Source organism: Dipodomys merriami, unplaced genomic scaffold (genome assembly GCF_024711535.1).
Source record: "Dipodomys merriami isolate MVZ:Mamm:240054 unplaced genomic scaffold, mDipMer1.0.p SCAF_135, whole genome shotgun sequence".
In the NCBI taxonomy this organism is placed as follows: Eukaryota; Metazoa; Chordata; class Mammalia; order Rodentia; family Heteromyidae; genus Dipodomys; species Dipodomys merriami.
In genome coordinates, this window is record NW_027202660.1 from 213,106 (window position 1) to 219,279 (window position 6,174).

The 6,174-nt window shown below is 35.1% G+C and overlaps 1 non-coding gene across 1 annotated transcript; it reads left to right on the plus strand.

Annotated features, from left to right (window-relative positions):
* The first annotated feature begins 603 nt into the window (after positions 1-603).
* On the plus strand, positions 604-709 carry LOC138825146 (U6 spliceosomal RNA). The gene has a single exon (XR_011371356.1). It is a non-coding gene; the product is annotated as a U6 spliceosomal RNA (small nuclear RNA).
* The last annotated feature ends 5,465 nt before the right edge of the window (positions 710-6,174 follow it).

The following is a 6,174-nucleotide window of genomic DNA, read 5'->3' on the forward strand; positions in this document are numbered from 1 at the left end:
ATTTACCCACTAAGATTACTATTTATAGTTCATCTCATCATTTGTATGTGGCTTATATCATTATTTGTTCATCACTAACGTATAATGTAAGGGAGCCCTAAAGATTTAACAGAAACTCTGTAATTAAAATCTTAACTCTTCACTCTGCTTCTTTACACAGTCATTGCACCTTCTCATTAGTAAAGTTTCTATAAACTCTGAAATGTACATACTTACTAGTACATGCTACCAGAAATATTATATACTTTATTGAAAAATTTTAAGACCTGCCAAACAGTCTTAATTTTGTCATATAAAAGCAAATCCCAAAATTAAACATACTTAAAATATTAAAACTTTTAACAAACTTTAACATTTGCTGCAATGAACATTATGACAGGTGCCTTGTGTAGAATAATTGACTTCCTCCTCCTACACATCTCGTGAACAACAAATATCTGGAATTATTTGGTTTTTGGCATGTCAACCTTGACTTTATTCTTAAATGTGTGCTTTACGTAAGAAATACATGGTTCTAAAATTTCACAATTCTTTTGAACTTACTTTTTGTTGAATTGTCTAGTTTAAGAAAATTAATTACTCTTAATATATAAAAAATGTTCTGTGCTCAATTTGGCTGCACATACACTAAAATTGCAACATACAGAGAAGATCAGCATGGTCCCTGCCCAAGGATGACACGCAAATTAGTGAATCGTTCCATATTTTTACAACAACAGATGCTGGAAGGGATCCTACTGCATTCTTGGTGGGAGTGTAAACTTGTTCATCCACTTTGGAAAGCAGTTTGGAGGTTCCTCAAAAGACTCCACATAGAGCTCCCCTATTACACTGCAATCCCACTTTTGGGCATTCTCCCAAATGATCATAAACAAGTCCATACTAAAACTACCACCACAACAATGTTTATTGTAGCATAATTTGCCATAGGTAAGATATGGAACCAACCCCGATGCCCCTCAGTAAAAGAATGGATCAAGAAAACGTTGTGAGTGTGTGTGTGTGTGTGTGTGTGTGTGTGTGTGTGTGTGTGTGTGTGTGTGTGTGTGTGTGTGTGTGTGAATGTACACTTACACAACCACTTTGGAAAGCAGTCTGGTGAGTCCTCAGAAAGCTAAATATTGACCTTCCTTATGGCCCACTCATACCACTTCTAGGTATCTATCCTGAACAACAGGTAGCAATATTCAAAGAAACAAGCACCTCCTTGTTTATTGCAGCACTGTTCACAATAGCCAGGATATGAAAACAACCCATATGTCCCACCAGAGATGAATGGATTCAAAAACTGTGGTAACTATACACAATGGAATATATTCCTACCATTAGAAAGGACAAAATAATGGCATTAGCAGGGAAATCAATCAGACAGGGAATCATGTTGAGCAAGGTAAGCCAAAAGCAAAGAGACAAACAGCACATTTTCTCGGTGATAAGTGGATGTTAAATGCAAAATGTAAGGTGATACGACAAAATTAACAACACTTAAGAAACCAAGGACTTCCACTCATCTGGTTGAATCACTACTAAATAACCCCATTCTGCTGATCATATGTGTACACTGAAGGAAAACCAGGAGGACGACAAAGAACTAGAGGGAATCAGGGAAAAACATACAACAGTGGGATCCATCAGCTGCACTGGACATTGACCAAAATGAACTAAGCAAATCAATGTCATTGAAGGGAAGGAGGGAACAAATGGGAAAGAGGGAATTGCTGACGCTATGGGAAAAAAAGAAATATACATATTTCAAAACAAAAAAGTATACATATGGAAGAAATAACTCTATTGCAAAGCTCATAGAACTCATAAATGTTGTAGACTATGATAGATAATTTGCTCCATCAAAGTTAGAATATGTTTGTGACTTTAACTAAGCATCACTATCCCACAATATTGTTAAATTTGGGAAATTATGTAACCACTTAATCACAATAAAAATATTTGAAAAAATGATGAAGGTGCAAAACTAAGTTGCTCTAAAAAACAAAAAAGTTAAATGCTCTGTGTGTATATGTGTGTACACACACATATACTATATATATATGTATATATATATACATATATATATATATATAAATTATATGCCTCCATCAGAAAGAATGTCATCGCCCAATTTGTTAGGAAATGGAAAGACTTGGAAAAAATTATATTAACTGATGTAAGCCAAGTCCAAAAAAACATAGGTCCCATGGTATCCCTTATTTGCAATAACTAGTATATGTCTGGGATAAGAAGAAAAGTTGAAAAGCTATGTGTATATGAATAGATAAGTTGATGTTAAGCTAAATGATCCCCAAGATTGAGACACAAGACGTTTTTTTCTTTCTTGCTGTTGTTTCTCATATATTTATAATGTATGACGTGATTTTTTTTTGTTTTCATACGTTTCTCCCCAACAGTATAAACCCCGTTTTCACTTTATTTGACGTTGGTGCACCTGCATCTTGTATATACACTTCTCTGATTTAGGGAGGGAAAGGAGAAAACAGCATGCTTAAATAGGAATACAGTTTGACCCATTGTATAACAATAGATGCACAAGATATTATTTTGAAAAATGAACTTTACAATTTAGGCTGGGGACATTGGGTGGGGCTTGGGGGCGTGAAGAGTGTACTTGTGGAGGTGGAAGGGAAGGAATTGTGGAGGAAAAACAAAGGAGGAGTTAGCAATGCTTGATAGGAATTGTACTTATTACTTTGCTCATGTAACTGTAACCTCTCTGTTCAGTATTTTTACAACAAAAATGTATAAAAATGTTTTGAGATGGAAGAAATTATTTTGCCTCTTATACCCATATATATCATTAACAAAGAAATCAATGCAAAACACTGATATGAAGATATTTTGGAAAAGTGAGTGTGTGTGCATTCCTGCGTGTTGGCATGCTCAGAGTTTGAAATCAGGGCTTCAAGGTCTCGCTACGTCTTTCTCTCTCGATTGGTGAGCTACTATATGAACTACATCTCCATTCCTGGCCCTTTGCTAGTTCATTAAAATTTCTGAAAAATAATCTCATGAATTTAGTTTGCCGTGATTGGCTTCCAAATGTTATCCCCAGATCTCAGGCTCCTGAGTAGGTATCCCGAGTAGTTAGGATTACAGGTGTGACAAACCACAAGGCTGTCAGAATAATTTTAAACGTAGAAGAAAGTTTACTTCACAGAGGCCTGTATTATCATCTCCTAGTTTTAAAGCGTTTTGGATTGGTTATATGTGAATTTTTTCATTCTTTAATTCTGAAAATACAGTAAGTGATGATATTTAAAATATTTAGTACTTTTTAAAAACGATACTGGAACTATGGGACAGAAGAAATTTGCCTCTCTTTGGACCATAATTTATAAGCTCAGCTCTGTGTATGATAACCCAGTGTCACCAACGCAGTCTGTGTTGAAGGCAAATTGTAACAGAAAACAATCAACATGGGCAATAATTGCTATGGTATTATTTCTTGGACAATATGAATATTGAATTGAGACTATCAGAGAATAGAGAGAATTTAAAGCATTTGTGTATTGCTGAAAGACTTTTGGAAATTTTGACTCAATTTCTTCCTCACTGTGTGTCTTGGGTCATGCACTTAGTGCCTTTAATTACAATTTTTCCCAACACTAAAATGGTAATAACATTAGCATTATAGCAAATGTTATCTTAAGTATAAGAGTCCTTAGAATGATGAACTCTTTTCTCATTCTTGTAGAGGCATTATAAGCTGAGGGGAACTGTATGTGAACTAAATGCCCCAGAAGTTCCACTTTGCTTTACTTTAAAAAAATTCTGTCTTAATGTTTGAGGATTTGTGTGTGTGTGTGTGTGTGTGTGTGTGTGTGTGTGTGTGTGTGTGTGTGTGTGTGTTTGTGTGTGTGTGTGTTTGTGTCTATGTGTGTGTATGTGTGTGTGTGTTTACAAAGATCAGAACATAACATTTTTCTTCATTTCAAATACATCTTTCAGGTCATTGTAAGTTGTGGCTAATGAGAGCAGTCTCTTGTTATTTTAAGGATGAAACAGAAAAAGATATGTGTACATGTACCACAGTTGCTTTATTAGTGTAGTTGAACACTGAACTTCGATTTATATCTTGGCTGTTGTTGTGAATAATGTGAATAACAATGAACTACAGATATATTTACGAGTTACCCAGAGAGAAATAACATGATTGGTGGGTCAGATGATACTTCAACTATGATTTCTTTAGAAAACTGCATACTACTTTCTACAAGGAGAATAATAACCTGTATTTTGACCAAGAGTGTAGAAAATTTCATTTTCTTTACACTATCACCAACATTATTACCTTTTATTCAAAAGGGAATAAAGGGCAAGTTTTTACTATCTTCAGTACACCAGACAGGCTTAAGACTGAAATCCAACCTCCTAAATGCTTGGAATTACAAAACTTTACCACCACACCTGGTTCCTTTGATTTTTCTTTTTTGATAAGAGTTATAATAGTTATAAAGTAGTATCATAGTAATTTTGAATTACATTTCTCTAATGAATTCTGCTCACAAATCATTAAGCCAGCACAGAAGTTTTATTAAACACTACTGTGTAAACCCACTGGTGATATAGAGGGGTTTATGGAAAACATGTCTATTCGAACTTTTGTCCATTTTAATCAAGTTTCTTGTTAATCTCATCTTTAATCTCTCTATACAAAAATAATTAATTCAAGGTAGTAAAAAGGAAAGAATTAAGCAACAGCTAACACTTTTCAATTTTCAATAATATGATATTGCTTAAATCATTTTCTGTTAATGCTTGAGACTATATAACAATTTAGATTCTGTTTTTTAAATGTAATTGTTACTAAGGTGTGTAGATTATGTTTACCATAACACAATTCATGTAATGTGAACATTTGCCATGTAGACAATGCCATCCTTTCCTGAGCTTTCTCCCAGTTTTTGTTTTGTTGTTGTTGTTTGTTTTTGTTTTTGTGCCTAACCATCAGCTTCAACTCAGGATTGGTTGCTGCACCTGAGCTTTTGTAATTAAGGCTACTCTACCTCTGGAGTCCCAGCTCCCCTTATGGCTTTTTGGTTGTTAATTGGAGAGAAGAGTCACAGATTTTCTCACTCCTGCTGTCTTTGCACTGTGATCATCAGCCTCCTAAGTAGCTAGGATTATAGGCCTGAGCCCCCTGTGTCCAGCTACTAACATGTTGGTTTCATGCTTCCCTGGTTGTGTTACAATTTTCCTCGACTTTTGGCACTAATACTACATATTGCCTGGCTCAAATCTGAATTGGTGTAACATGCTTGTATTTTGAGGAAGGCCGGAATAGGAAACTATAGGCCATATGGACATATAAGCTAAACAAATCATTTGTAACATGGCATAAAGACAAGTAAATTTATCACCAGTTGACTGTGTCCTGTCTTTACTGTTAATTTTGCATGGCCTGTGAATTATGTTAGACACATCCAAATAGCCATTGGCAGAAATAAGGTTTCTCATCCTGTTCTAAAAACAAAACAAAAAGCCACCAAAAAATATTATGTATGAGTCCAGCAATTTCCTCGAATTAGAGACCAATCTGCCCTAGTTTAAGAAAAAATGTTCCTTTATTCAACTGCTGCTACTTTTCCTAACTACAAATATAATGAAATCTGTAGTAGTCTGTAGAATTGTATACCACAGCTGTCATTTTAATTTACAAGAAAGTTAGACTTTAAAATGTTTATTTTTTTTTGACAGTTGTGGGGCGTGGACTCAAGGCCTGGGCACTGTCCCTGAGACTCTGTGCTCAAGTTATTTAGAATTCTACCAATTGGGCCACAGAGTCACTTCTGTTTTTTTGAGTTGTTATTTGGAGATAAAAGTCTTATGGGGACTTTTCTTCCTGGGCTGGCTTTGAATTGTGATCCTCAGAAATCAGCCTCATGACTAGCTGTGATTACAGGCATGAGAGACTGGCACCTGCCTTCAAATAGTCATTTTTAAAATGAACTGCTTGGTGCTTCTGGCTCACATATATAATCCTAGCTATAGTTAGGATTATAGTTATGAGAAACAAACACTAGGTAAGTGTTGTTCATGATGGTTTGTATTGCCATGTTTTAATATTTTTGTTTCTTATACTACAATGCGTTATTTTTATTTTCACCTAGGTGGGGGTGATAAGTGCTAGCCAGTGTTAAACTTTCTTTGGTTGAGATG